Here is a 15,151-nt window from a genome sequence, read left to right as displayed (position 1 = left end):
CAAGTGATTCCGGCCGTGAAAGCCTTTGACAATACATTGTACCAATTAACTTTGTACTCTATCCTATCCACTTGGGCATAACGTCCCTCCTAATGGGCAACATATCCATCAAGGGTTATTCAATGGTGCCAAAAGGAACATTTCTGTTGTGTCACGGTTCAATGGGGGCCTGCAGATAGCCCTGTTTTTTTTCAGTGGGACTGAAGTCTGAGGACATGTGCCTTGGTTGAGTAAGCTACGTCTTGTCAATGGCCATAAAAAAGTCTCAAGAACATTTTCAAACAACCCTTTACCCCAATGTTCACCCCCACTCACTTCTTTGGCATTTTTATTCATTCATAGCTCTGTGGCATCATTGATGCACAAAAAAACCCAAACCAACATCAGCAGGAAGCTGAGACAGCCCAGCGGCCTGGGATACAGGCTGACTTATTCGTGTTTTAGAGTCCCTCAACGTTCCTCCTGCATCGGTATTTTGTCTTCAGGAGAAAGAAGTGGCCGAGAATCAACACCGCCACTATTGCTAACGGGGATAGGCAGCAGCAAACTCACAGCTCCCCCTCCCCTTCTGCTTTCCTGGGCTGTTTAGGCAACGGTTCAATTGCCCTTCTGGCAGTTGCAGCTGACGTCAGGACGAGGCGCCGTGTCCTGACGTCACACATGGGAGGGGCTTTCCTCACCTTCACAAGACAGGCCCTGGCAGGCCTAACCATCTCTTTTTCGATGCCGCTACCACACAAAAGCATTCTGTCAGTAATTGGTGGTAATAAGATGAATGCAGATCCTTCCCTCGGCTAGCAATTAGTTCTGAGGAGAAGAACAAAGGGAGGGTACTGCAGCCATGAGGCAAATAAGCTAAGCAGAAATAATAATAATAATAATAATAATAATAATAATAATAATAATAATAATAATAATAATAATAATAATAATAATAATAATAATAATAATAATAATAATAATAATAATAATAATAATAATAAATAGTTTGGATTTATATCCCCCCTTTCTCTCCTGTAGGAGACTCAAAGGGGCTGACAATTTCCTTGCCCTTGCTCCCTCACAACAAACACCCTGTAAGGTAGGTGGGGCTGAGAGAGCTCCGAAAAGCTGTGACTAGCCCAAGCTCACCCAGCTGGCATGTGTGGGGGTGCACAGGCTAACCTGAATTCCCCAGATAAGCCTCCACAGCTCAGGCGGTAGAGCGGGGAATCAAACCTGGTTCCTCCAGATTAGAATGCACCTGCTCTTAACCACTACGCCACTGCTGCAAAGAAGGGGGGTTTTTTGGTAAGAGGGAGGTTTTAGAAACGCAGCATTCCAAAGCACTTATTTTCCTACAGCAAAGCAGGAAATAAGTGTTCAACCCGGGGACAATAGAGCAGGAGAAATTGCATATTTGACCACATAGCAAGGGAAGACGTTTTGAAAACATTTTACAGAAAAGAATCATTCAGATAAAATGTTTTTAGGCTGGAAATAATACATTTTCAAAACCAAAGGGGGAAAAAACAGTGCCAAACTCCACAGAGGAATCATTTTACTTCCAGCAGAAAACAATTTAAAATGTTTCTGCAGAAAGGGTCCAACTAAAGTATTTTTATCCTGCCCTCCCTGCAGAAAGCTCAGGATGGCAAACATGGTTATCTGTTTCCCCCATTTTATTCTGAGATAGAATAAAAAGGAGCTATGTTTGGTCTGACCCCAAATCATTCTTGATCAAGTGCTGAATATTGAAACAGCTATTGTGCTTTGCTTAGCAAGTTCAGACCTTGATGAGGCTCTTGTTCCTTCCAATAGAAAAAAAAAGTATAACTCTACTACAACAGAGAGAGAAATTGATGGCTTGCAGAGAATGCTGACTTCAAGCTTCTCTTTCAAAGCTGCCATGTGTGAGGAAAGAGGAAGAACAAACAGCAAAATAGGGAGCAAGAACCAAGGATAGAGGCATACAGCAGAGGGCAGCCCAGTCATCAGGGGTATGAGCCAGGCTTCCCATCCATTCCAATAGATCCCCTGACATACTGTACCCCCTTCCATTGCTCATAGGTTGTTTCCACACAGCACAATTATACTGGGTTACAACTGATATCTTAGGCTGTTTCCGCAAGGTCCAAATATCCCAGGTTAACCAAAGGAAATATCCCAGTCTGGTTAAGAAGTTTGCACGGTTCCTGGTCCTAAAGCAGGTTTGTCCCGTGATATTTCCCTCATCGTAGGATTTTCAAAAATCCTTTGTTGAACCCATGGCCATGCAAACACCACAGGAGCAGAACCAGTTTATTTTTCCCAACCAGCCCCCTGATCTCCCCGCCCCCCTGATCTCCCACTCCCCTGATCTTCTGACCTGACGTCATGTCAGTTTTCAACTCTACTGAGCCGCTGACCATGAAGCCCGCCCTTCCTGATGTTCCCCCAAGCATGTTCTTCTCCGGGCCTATGGTATCGCACTCAGGTGCCAGCCTTTGGTTTGGTTAATCTAGGGAGTGGAGTTGCACTCGGAGCAACCAGAACATGTACAGAAAAGAAAGCAGGGACATTTTGGGACTCCACTCCTTTGGATTAACCCAGGCGAAATGGTACCCGGTTGATACCATGAGCAGAAAATGTGCTTGGGGGAACATTTCGAGAAGGGCAGGCTGCAATGGTCAGTGGCACAGCAGAGCTGAAAACATGATATCAGGTCGGGAGATCAGAGGGAGTGGACTATGGGGTGGAGAGCTCAGGCGGCTGGGTGGGAAAAAAAATAAACTAGTCCTGCTCCCGTGGTGTTTGCACGGTTGCAGGTTCAATGAGGGATTTTTGAAAAGGATCGCGGTTTTGGCGATTAAAAAAACTGGGATAAGGGAAATATTGCAGGAGAAACCTGCTCTCGGACTGGGAACAGTGTGAACTTCTAGGTGAAATCAGGATATTTCACTTGCTCAACCTGGGATAATTGCATTGTGCGGAAATGACCAAATATATATATATATTTGTCGCTCCTTCTGTCAATAGGGGAAAATCAATGCTACCCTTTGACCCTATGTGAATGGAAGATAAAACCTGCCCTGTCGGAGGGTGCTTTTTTGATGGTGTTTCTGTATTTCTTCTCTCTCATAAATATTTCCTATGTCATAGGTCCGTGGTGGCAAACCTTTGGCCCTCCAGATGTTATGGACTACAATTCCCATCAGCCCCTGCCAGCATGGCCATGCTGGCAGGGACCGATGGGAATTGTAGTCCATAACATCTGTTGTGCCAAAGGTTCGCCACCACTGTCATAGGTGGGCCTTCCCTTCACTGCAATGAAAGCTAACAATGATTTGTTGTCTCCCTGATTCCAGATGATCGCTTGATAGAAGTATTTATGAAGTGTTCTGTAGACAGCTTGACCTGTGGAGCTGAAGTAGAAATTCCGATGGAGAGATTCCAAATGAACGTCGAGTGCTGTTCAGAAAAAGATTTTTGCAGCAATGATATGTTGTCTGATTGAGCAAAGGTCCATCCAGACACAAGAAATGGGGCTACAGTGAAAGCCTGCTCCTTCCTATCTCAAGTACAATAAATTGAATGCTGGCTCAGCTGCGACTGACCCTCTCTCTGGCTTCTTGCCGTAGAAACAGATGCCTCAAGTGCAGACGTTGATTGTAGTGTAGCGATAGAACTGCAGGAAGTGAAAGACTTTGTGCTATCTCTTAGCCTCAGACTTTAGAGGGGGAATAATGAGGGAGTCCAAGAGATAGGTAGGTCAGGACTCTGCACACCCTTCCTTTCTACTGCTCTGACGCTACTGCTCTGATGCTATCCCTTTGGCATGTAGACTACGACTCTCAGGGGAACTTCCTTCTTTCCGGCTGACACCTTCTCTCCACACTTCTCTCTTCTCCATCTTGGCACTATGAGGCAGGACACACATCCTGCAACTCTATTAATCCTGGCTCAAAAGACTAGATTAGCATTCTGTCTGTTACCAAACCACCCTGGCATAGTGTGGGGGAGGGGATGTTAATATGCCACCCTGGTACAGCGACTGGGGGATGCTTCTCAGGTCTCCTTGCTCACCTGCCAGCTTAGAAAAGGGTGATGTTGGCATTGGAGAGATAGGCCCACTCTCTGGCAATCGCCGGGTCAGCCTAAAATAATTGTTTTCTGGTTCCCATGCTTTCGGCTTGCATGTCATGTCAGCATATTTTCAGCCTCACAGACAAGGAAGAATGTGTTCTTAATAGGAAACTGTAGCATTGCCTAATAAATACCCATTTCATCCACAAGACTGCTGATATCACGGCATATAAATCCAAACTCCTCCTCCTCCTCCCCCTCCCCCCTCCCCCTCCCCCTCCTCCTCCTCCTCCTCCTCGTCTTCTTCTTCTTCTTCTTCTTCTTCTTCTTCTTCTTCTTCTTCTTCTTCTTCTTCTTCTTCTTCTTCTTCTTCTTCTTTGGACCACCTTTCTCAACAACAATGTACTCAGACACTTCCCAAAGGTTGTCCTGACGCCCCCAGAGGTGGATCTTTACTATAAAGATCCTCCTCACCCCCACCCAGAAGCCTTGTTCCAGGGCTGTTGACATCTATTCGTCTCTGTTGCCGGGTCCAATGTATTGCACCCCTCTGGAAGCAGACACTGGTCATTTGGCTCTGAATCCTGGAGCTTCTTCAATTCCTGATCAGGTCATATTGCCCATATACCCGGTACCCTATTTCTATTCCAAAATCTATTTTCAAACCTATCGATACCTTAGGAACTCTGTGTGCGCATGTTTGCTGAATTGAATCAGATGCTTGTGAACGCCTTCTCCCAACAACAAAGATTGTCAAATTTGTATCATATTCCTCTCTGTGGATTTTCTTATGAGAGCTGATCTCCATATAAACTGCTATTAAAAATTCCTTACCCAAGCCTCTTGCAAATAAGCAGTCTGCTCTAAGCTAATTTTCCCACATTATTGAGAGACTGTGTCTCCACCTTTGGTAACATGTCTTGACTCTCTCCTGCCTTCAGTCGAGTTCCTTGCAATAAAGCATGTCTATTAGTTTTGCAAAGATTAAAAAAGGTTCTCTGTGTTATTTGCTTTCTTAGTAGCTCGCACAAACCAGATGATATTCTGCTATGCGTACATGCCCTGAGCACTCATCTACCCCAATATGATAGTCCCAAGAACATATGGTTTAGAAACACCCCTTAAAGAATGTGGAGACTCAGGCCTTACCCTAATTCCTCTGTGAAAGATTGCCAATGTAACCCCCATGCCCAGAATGGGTTGAACCAGTAAGGGGGTGGAGACTCAGAGCAGCAGAAAGGCTGCAGAGCTCTTTGGAGAGGACAAGGCTACCAGACTCGGACCTTGATTTCTATAAGCCCTTAACACCTTGTTAAGGTAATTGCAATATTATTGGGAACTACTGGGAAGGTAGTTGGTTTTTTTTTTTTTGCTATGTTGTAAATGTTGGAGTTTATTGTTTCAGGGTTTCTTTTTGTGGTTGTAATGGGTGAGAGTTCTCCTGGAAACCTTCATCATGTTGCATCCTGTTCATCAAGCCCTTGGAGTCTTCAGGAGCCAACCCACTTGCAAAGAAGAATTGGACTTGGCATTATCAGTAGACTGTAACTAGAAGGACTTGAAATGCAACCTGAACAAGACCTTGAATTGTAATGTTAAATGTTGATGTTTAATGTTATTTGTAAAGAGAAGTAAACTGTTTTGTTTAAATTTGGTTCTTTGCAACTCCTTCCAAGTACTGCCCCACAGAACCCACAAGCTGAGGTTACACCCACACCCGGGTACCGGCTTGGAGACAGCAATACATTTGCTGCAGATGATTCAACTTGTTTCAAGACAATCTACTAATCTGATTTGTGGATCATACCATATTCCATGGTTTAGGGGTATTTATGTGTAACTCAGCACTATTCCTGCTACATCTCTCTCCTAAATTATTTTTCCCTGAATGGAGAGTTTGGATGTGCATGCGTGTGTTATTCAAATCAATAAAGCGCAGTATCCTTGTGGTTTGGTAAACCAATTATGAAACTGCTTCCAAAAGTATTATATTTCTCAAGGAGACAGTGGTAGTCCATAAACAGATCACCACTACACGCTCTTCAGGATCCTAGGATGCTGGGAATAGTGGGGGTTGGGGGAACCTCTCACCTTGTGCCTCTGCCAGTTCTGCAATGGAGAACATTCATACGATAAAATGAAAGCATAAAACAGAAAAGATTTTGCCTTTCGGCTCCACAGTTTAGAACTCTTCTGAGAAGCAGTGAAAGGGAGCAGAGGTCAGCTGAACAGTGAGCTAAAGGTGAGCTCTGTTTTTTTTTGGGGGGGGGGGGTTGACCTTAAAACCAAATCTTTAACTGCGTGTGTTTTTGAGGACCTGTATGTTTATTTTTTACGGGCTTGGGAGGGCTTTTTTCCCACCATGTGCTTGCCTCAGGCCTCCAAGAGATGGGGGTTTTGGAGAGTCACCAGCTCTATTTAACTGCCATTTGGCTCTTTTTTAATATATAAATATGCTTTATTAAATTCAGATAAGAGATTACAGAAAGTAAATAGAATGATTAAAATAAGTAATCCAGTTGTAGTTCTATAAATTAATAAATTCTTCAGATTACATCACATCTTTGGGAAATAAAAAAGGATAGAAGTAATGAGAAAGAAGAGAAAGAGAGTTGCTGTGAGGATTAGAGAGACTAGAGATGGTTAGAGGGAGAGAAAGTAAGGTGAAACACATTAATCGTGTTTCTTGTCTATTTATCTTATATTATTACTTGCTTACTTATTTATGGGACTTCACCTTCAAAAATCAATTTCTTATTACTAATACATTATCAACTAACTATCTGTATCATAATAAAGGCAATCTCGAGGTTATATTTACTATACATATTTTGTTATCGTTTACCATTCATGTTTATATAGTTCCATTATGTTATTAACTTCATAACATATGTAACCTCATGTCATTAGCAACTAAAGGATGGATAAAAAAAAGAAATTATATGTTCTTCTTTAGTAGGCAACTGGAAGTATAATGACATCGTTCTCTTTGGTGATAAAGTTTGTCCAAAGCTGCCAGTTTTTTCTGTATGTTTAAGCTGGCAATTGTTTTATTTGATGTGCTTGTTTGTCCATTACATAAAGTTGTTGTACTTTTAGCTTCCATTCGTCCATTGTTGGGATGTTGTTCGATTTCCAGTGTTTGGCAAAGACTAGGCGGGCTGCTATAATCAGATGGAATACCAAATGTAATTGTGACTTTTCAATTTTCGTATCTATCATCGTTGGGCTCAGCAGATAGATTAATGGATGTTTTTTGAATTGTTTACCTGTAATTATTTCAATTTGTTTGTGGATTAATGTCCAATTTTTTTTGTTTCCTTACAGGTCCACCAAGTATGGTAAAAGGTACCTATTTCTTGGTGGCATTTCCAACAGGTAGGTGAATTTTTCTTGTTTATTAATGAGGTTGTTCGGGGGGTCAGATAGTTTCTGTAATACATTTTCAGACTCTGTTCCCATAAATCTGTATTCGGGGTGAATCTATATATGTATTTATATAGATTATTCCATTGTTTTAATGTAATTGTCGTGTTGATATTCTGGGCCCATTTTACCATATTTGGTTTTACTTCTTCCATTTCGGTTTTCTGTTGCAGGAGACAATGATATAGTTTACTTATTAATTTCTTATTTTCCCCTATTAAGATTCTATCTAAATTTGTGAGGCCAGTATCTATTCCCCAATATTTCATGTCACTTTTCCAGCTATCTACTAATTGTATACATGTGAACCAATGGCAGGGTTGACCCCTAATCAATATTAAGTTTCTTGGTTTTAATTGTACTTTCCCTTGATTTATTACTGTGATGTTTTTATACGTTAGCCATTCTTTATTTTCATTTCTGTCTTTTATTTGCAGGCTTTCTATTCTTGAAACCCAATGAGGAAGTCTGATATAAAATATTTTCCTATATTTTACCCAGATCTTCAGTAAAGCATTTCTAATAAAGTGAGCCTTGAAATTTTTGTCTCCTGTCTGATTATTTGGTGTTATGGGCCATAAATAATTATGCCAACCTAAGTTGTTGTTATAACTTTCCAAATTTAACATTTTGGTATCTGTCAGGTTAATCCAGGTTTTGACCCAGGAGATGGCAGCTGCGTCATGATACAAATGAAAGTCAGGCAAAGCATATCCTCCTCTATCTTTCGTATCTATCAGATGTTTGTATTTGATTCGAGGTTTCCTACCTCCCCATAAAAATTTCCCAATATCTGTTTGCCATTGTTTGAATAATTTATTGGAAGTTATCAATGGTAGATTTTGAAATAAAAACATTAATTTGGGTAATACCGACATTTTGATCAATGAGATTTTTCCGTAGAAAGATAGATTCATGTTCCCCCATTTTTGCAGTTTCTGTTTAATTTTGGGCCATAATGTTAAGTAGTTATTTTTAATCAAATTGTTATTTTTGTTTTCTATCATTACTCCCAGGTATCTCACTTTCTTTTCCATTTTATACAGGGATTGTTGTTCTAATTGTTGAATATCTTTAAGGGTCATGTTATTTGTTAACATTTTTGTTTTATGTTTGTTAATTTTGAAGCCAGATACTTGTCCATACTTTGTAATAGTCTCTGTTACATATTCAATAGTATTTAGTGGGTCTTCCACAAAACATGCTATATCATCCGCATAAGCGTTCAACTTATAGTTCATCCCTTTATACTTTATTCCTTTTATATTCTTGTTGTCTGTTATGTCTCTTAACAATGGTTCTAAGGCTAAGATAAACAGTAAAGGCGATAGGAAACATCCCTGCCTTGTTCCCCTTGTTATGGGGAACATTTCTGTTTGTTCATTATTGACTTTGATTGTGGCTTCTTGTAGTTCATAAATATTCGTTACTCCTTTTAAGAAAGTACCCGTTATTCCACATTTCTTCATCGTGGCTTCCATAAAATTCCAATCTACGTGATCGAACGCTTTTTCCGCATCCAGACAAATTATTGCCAATTGTAGTTGAGGGTTTTGCTTGACTATTTCAATTATATCTAAAACTGTTCTTATATTTTGGGATAATTGTCTCCCTGGTAAAAACCCTGTTTATTCTTTCATGATGTAAGTGTTTAATACCTTCTTTAGTCTACCTGCTAGGACTGTTGAATATATTTTATAGTCGACATTTAGTAAGGAATTGTTTTTTTCTGAAAAGTCAACATCTTTTATGGCAATAATACAAAATACCAGGAAGAAGGAACTTCTGTTCTGAGTTGCAAAGCTTTTGAAGATATGCATTGTCAAAGTCTTTCACAGCTGGAATCAACTGGCTGTGGTGGGTTTTCCGAGCTGTGTGACTACGGTCTGGTCTGCCACTGGACCACAGCCACACAACCTGGAAAACCCACAACAGCCAGCTTTTGAAGATAAGTTGACCCAAACTTGTTCTTATTGGGTGCTGAAAAATGAATTTGGAGAAACAGCTCAATGTGCTTAGCTTAGCAAGTTCAGACATTGACTGGGCTCTTGTGGGTCTTGGATAGAAGTACATATGGAAATACAAAAAATAATTAAATTAAAAATTTCACCTGATTGCTGAAATGATATTGGGTATCTTACCAGAAAATCTTCCTAAGAAGTTTAATGGACTATGTTGGCATTTATTAACTGCAGCAAGAGTAACAATTGCATCATGTTGGAAATTGGATAAAGATCTCAGGACAGAACTTTGGGAAGATAAAATCAGAGAATATGCTACAATGGCTAAATTAACAAACCTTGTAAATAGATGGTCAAAACATGAATTTGATGAGAAATGGGAACAAATTCTTATTTGAAGCTGAATTGATTATGTACAAATAATATACCGAACCTGTTTCCTCCATCTGATTGGCAGAACTTGGAACAGTTTGGATTTCCTTGACTACATTACTCAGTCACAACCTTTCCAGGAAATAAAAACCAAACTGCCCACTGCCAAGTGATCAACAGCCCTATCTGTATAAAAGGCTATCCAATGCATTGTGGGTTCTTCCTTAATACCCAGATAGCTTAAGTTTGGCAATTTGCAGTCTATATCTTCCTCTGGTTAAGTTGAGGAGGTAAGTCCCATTTGCGTGCGGTAAGCAGAGAGAGACCTCTCTTGCATGGGAACCACTCTTGTGGACTGTATATGATGATAGCATTAAACACATTGTTTCTCCTGTGTTTTCTGTTATCAAAGGCCTCCATGGCAACCACACTATAGCAGATTCCACATGGGCCAAAAACAGTGCTTTGAAAGCAGTGTGAAAATGGTACAAACCCTTTTACACCATTTATGCCGTTTTCACATCACTCTTTTTGGCCCATGCGGAATCCACTTATGTAGGGTTTTTGCTCCCACCAAACAATAAACCATAGAACATTGATGTGAATGGCTACCATAAGTTTCAAGGAATAAATGAAACAGCTGCTGTAGGGACAGTGTTCTTTTGGGGCGAAACTTATTCTATGGAGGGTAAAGTCAGTAGTGTCAGTGGAGATTAAGGACGGCAAATGTAGCATACCAGTTTTAGTAGCTGGGTAAGCATCAAGTATAGAGCTAGGAAGCAACAAAAATGTTAAATAGAAACACCATGCCTTGAAAGCAATATATGTAACTTTTCTTTCCTTATTGGATGGCTAGCAACCAATGAGATGAGATACCACAGTTCCTCCCATCCACCCATGTAGCAGGGTTCCATGTAAATTGCCAAACATTATCTTGTATATAGAAATGGTTCTAACTAGATTAAAAGGGGCTGAATAGCAGGCGTGGAAGCCATGCAGTGTCCAGGGAATTAGCATCAGGGTGGAAGGCCTCTTCTAGATGCAGCTTCCTGGCTCCAAGGCAGATTCCGCATGGGCCAAAAACAGTGGGTGAAAATGGTGTAAAATGGCTTAAAACAGTGTAAAAGGGTTTACACCATTTTCACATCTGGTTTTGGCTCATGAGGAATCCGCCCAAGTCTTTCCATACTTGGGAAGTCTAATCCAAACATCTTTCTAGCTCATCTTCTGTCTTAGTCCAGTTGCCACCATAGTTCCTCTATTTAATCATGTTGAAAGATTTATGAAGATATTTCCCACAGCTTTTATTTGAGTAGGAGGGATTTAGACTGGGACCAATGGGAAAGTGGTTTAACCCTTTCCTACAATCTAGGCTTGTGATGTGATGTGTCCCTCAGGGCAGCCTCATGAAAAAAAGCACAAACCTCCCCTGAGGTGGCAATTTGGATCAGGTAAATGGTTCAGGGCCCGGGGGGGATCATGTCACCCCATCTACTGCATTTTGTTCCCAGTTAGATCACCCCCTTCCCACAGGGAAGGGGGAAAAAGTGACCCATAAAGAGGTTTCCCAATTTTATATCTGTCCCTGAAAGAATAATCTCAGGGGATACTCTGCTCCTTGTCTCTGGCCCTTTCCATATGGGCCTCACGAGTGGGGGTGCACCGACATACTTGCAGATGCTGTACCCCCCAGGGCCATTTGCACATTGTCCTGCAAACAGCCCCAGTGCCCCAGTGGCTCGTGGGGCCGCCTTTGGACAGGGTCCACCACTCCCCCTCCTTACCTCCACTTAACTGCTGTCATTCAGCAGAGGCCAGGGGACACACCCCTGTGGCCATGGCAATGCCTCAGGGGATGGAGGCCAGGAGGCATGTCCCCTGGCCTCTATCGAGTAATGGCAGTCAAGAGGAGGTAAAAGGTGGAAAAAAGCGGTGTGGAGAAAACGTTGCCTTCTACCCGGTACCGTTCACTCGGCACCAGGTGGAAGGCGGCGTTTTCCAAAGGACTCACAGGAAAATGCTGGTGTGGGGGAAATTCGCCGCCGCCGCTGCACTCCAGCAGCAGGAGCGGTGCAAACACCTCCCCCACACCGGCGTTTTTACTGGCCGCACACCGTTCTAAATGGCCCGTTTGGAAGGGGCCTCTGGTTATCTGAGTGTTTTGCCCTCTCTCCCTGACTTCCATCTAGGGAAAGAGAAAAATTAGTAAGAACAGAGGTTAAGAGGTCGTGTAGCTCAGCACTCATTTGTTTTAGTAAAGCTGATTTCACTGTCCATTCATAAAGTTTGGTTGATAATTTTCACTGGGGAAAATGTTCCACACAGGAATAGTTAAACTAACAGATTATCTGTCCCATGTAGAAGATGCCATAATATGCCATCAGTGCTATGTTGCAAAACCCAATGAGCTATGTGACAATGAGCCAACAACATGTGAAATCAATAATAATAATAATAATAATAATAATAATAATAATAATAATAATAATAATAATAATAATGATGATGATGATGATGATGATGATGATGATGATGATGATGATGATGATGATTCTATCTATCTATCTATCTATCTATCTATCTATCTATCTATCTATCTATCTATCTATCTATCTATCTATCTATCTATCTATCTATCTATCTATCTATCTATCTATCTATCTATCTATCTATCTATCTATCTATCTATCATCTATCTATCTATCTATCTATCTATCTATCTATCTATCTATCTATCTATCTATCTATCTATCTATCTATCTATCTATCTATCTATCTATCTATCTATCTATCTATCTATCTATCTATTTATTTATTTATTTATTTATTTATTTAATATACCGCCCCATCCTCGAAGGGCTCTGGGCAGTGTACAACATAAAATCACATAAAATCATCATAAACATCCATAATTACAGTAAAAACAGCAGTTATTACATCCAAGATGGTGTCCCACCTGAACCTAATCCTCCTAGGAGGAGGAGGGAGTGGGTAGTGGGTCATGATGGTATTAGGGACCCATAAATTCCAATAATGGGTCCCACTGATGTTAAGGACCCTTAACCTGGGGGGGCACACTCAGTGGCTGGTTTCTCCAAAAAATCACCCCACCCCCCACCCCCCCACACACAGGAAATGTGCTATCTTCTTCACATTTAAAGGTAAGAGATCTGGGCAAAATGCATCAGTGTTTTCATCTGAATGGAGAGAGGTATCCAGTGGGGTGCCACAGAACTCAATTCTGAGCTCAGTACTTTTCAATATTTTTTGCAAATGATCTAGATGAGGGTGTGGAGGGATTACTTATTAAATTTGCATTACTTTGCAATGCAAAATTGCATTGGAGGGATTACTTATTACATTTGGGAGAAGCAGTAAATGCACCAGAAGATAGCGACAGAATTCAATGAGACCTGCCCATACTGGAAAAGTGGGAGGATGCAAATAAGATGCAATTCAACAAGGACGGAGCTTCTGCATCTGGGTAACAAAAATGCGGAAGCCGCATACTGGGTGGGAAATAAACTTCCGGGTAACAGTGTGTGTGAGCAAGATCTTGGGGTTCAGGTGGACCTTGTTAAATAGGAGCAGTTTGATGAAGTGATAAAAAAGGCTAATGTGACCTTAGGGTGTGTCAACAGAGGCAGTGGTGGAATTCAAATAATTTAACAAATGGTTGTTTACAAGCACCATTTTAACAACTGGTTCTGCTGAAGTGGCGCGAATCTGCTAAATCCCACCAAATTGCAACCCAAAACCCACTTATTTATTGCAAAGTGTCAACATGGCAATTTAACCTGAATACTGAAGTTTTAGTTTAGAAAAAATGGTTTGCTCCGAGGCGCGCGTTACTCGGGAGTAAGCTTGGTGAAGCAACCATGCAGCGCTTCGAACCGGTGAATCACGACCCTAGGAGGGTCTATTCAGAAGCTAGGCCAGCCTAGATGTGTGTGTGTGGGGGGGGTTTGATTTTCTGCTCCCCCACATGACGAACTCTGTGCGCACATGCCCACAGAGAGAGCACTGCCACCTTTGGCACGTGTGCCATAGGTTCGCCACCACTATTCTATGCATTTTTAATGCAAGAATTTTTTAACAAAAATGTCCATGAAATATTATTAAAGGCCTTCTCTGTGTCCAAGAAGATAAATGCTTTTTTCTTTCTCTTGGTTTCAACTAATTATCTTTCATATATCTTTGGGTATAAAATGTGTATGATCTTCATGTATCATCTTATGAATACACTTTCTAAATCTCATCGCCACTATCATTGCAAACAGTTTGTATCAGTGATATTAGTCGATATGATTGTGGCAGTTCTGGATTGTTTCCTTCTTTATGAATTAAAGTCATGTGTGCTTCTTGCCAAGTCGAAAGAAAGGTCCTCTCAAGACAAAGCTCATATATTTTGTGATATTTTGTCTCCAGGTGGGTTCAGTCTAATTCCAGTGCCTAGACCTATGTGACTACACCTACTATATTGTTTTGTGAAACTCACACTGCAAGTGATCTACCTTGCTGTGAAATGCAACAGTCTATGTTTTTCTGTACACATTCATGCAGGTGTAGATATTTATAATCAACAAATTAAACAATTCTATCTACTAATCATTAGGAGAATTTTTGTTCACTTTGAAATATAAGAGTATGTGCCTTGTGTTCACCCCAAAGTAAAAGCCACCTTTTACTGGAATCATTTGCCCCTTTAACAAAGAGCGTCAGCTTACGGGCCTATTTTTTGCTTAAATTTTGAGGGTTTTATTGCCTTTCCCTGTACTTAACAGTATGTTCTGCCAGGCTCTCTAAAGCACTCAAAAATGGAACATTATTAATGACAAAAATCATTGTCTTGGGAAGATATGAATCTTACTGGTGTTTATTCTTCGACAAAATGCAATATTTGGAATTAGCTATACTGAGAGATTAAGACGACTTTTATGAAAACCACTGTGTTCTCAATTAATCCCAAAATCTCTAATTAGTCACTCTGTATACTTCAAATTAATAAAGATTTTTTGTGTGTTCACCTTAGTCTTTCTAACATCAAAGACTGCCAGCTTGCCTTCTTTTCTCAGTTAAGTTTACAGATAAACAAATTCCTGTAGATCTTTGTCAATACTAGAGTTGGCGGATCGGATCGGGCTGAACTGCAGTTCAGCCTGAGATCCGCTAGTTCGGAGGGTTTTAGATCGGCAAGGGTCCGATCCTGCCCCCTCTGAACTATGCGCAATCCGTCGAAAGCAGCCAGTGGTTGGGATCGACCCCTCCCCCCCAGCGGTGATATGCTCTTGCCAGCGGAAAGATTCTGAAAGCGTGCAGGCAGCTGCTCTCCTCCCCTAACCTCTTCC

This window comes from Sphaerodactylus townsendi, linkage group LG03 (genome assembly GCF_021028975.2).
Source record: "Sphaerodactylus townsendi isolate TG3544 linkage group LG03, MPM_Stown_v2.3, whole genome shotgun sequence".
NCBI lineage: Eukaryota > Metazoa > Chordata > Lepidosauria > Squamata > Sphaerodactylidae > Sphaerodactylus > Sphaerodactylus townsendi.
The sequence above is the reverse complement of the archived record's forward strand: the minus strand, read 5'-3'. Positions refer to the sequence as shown.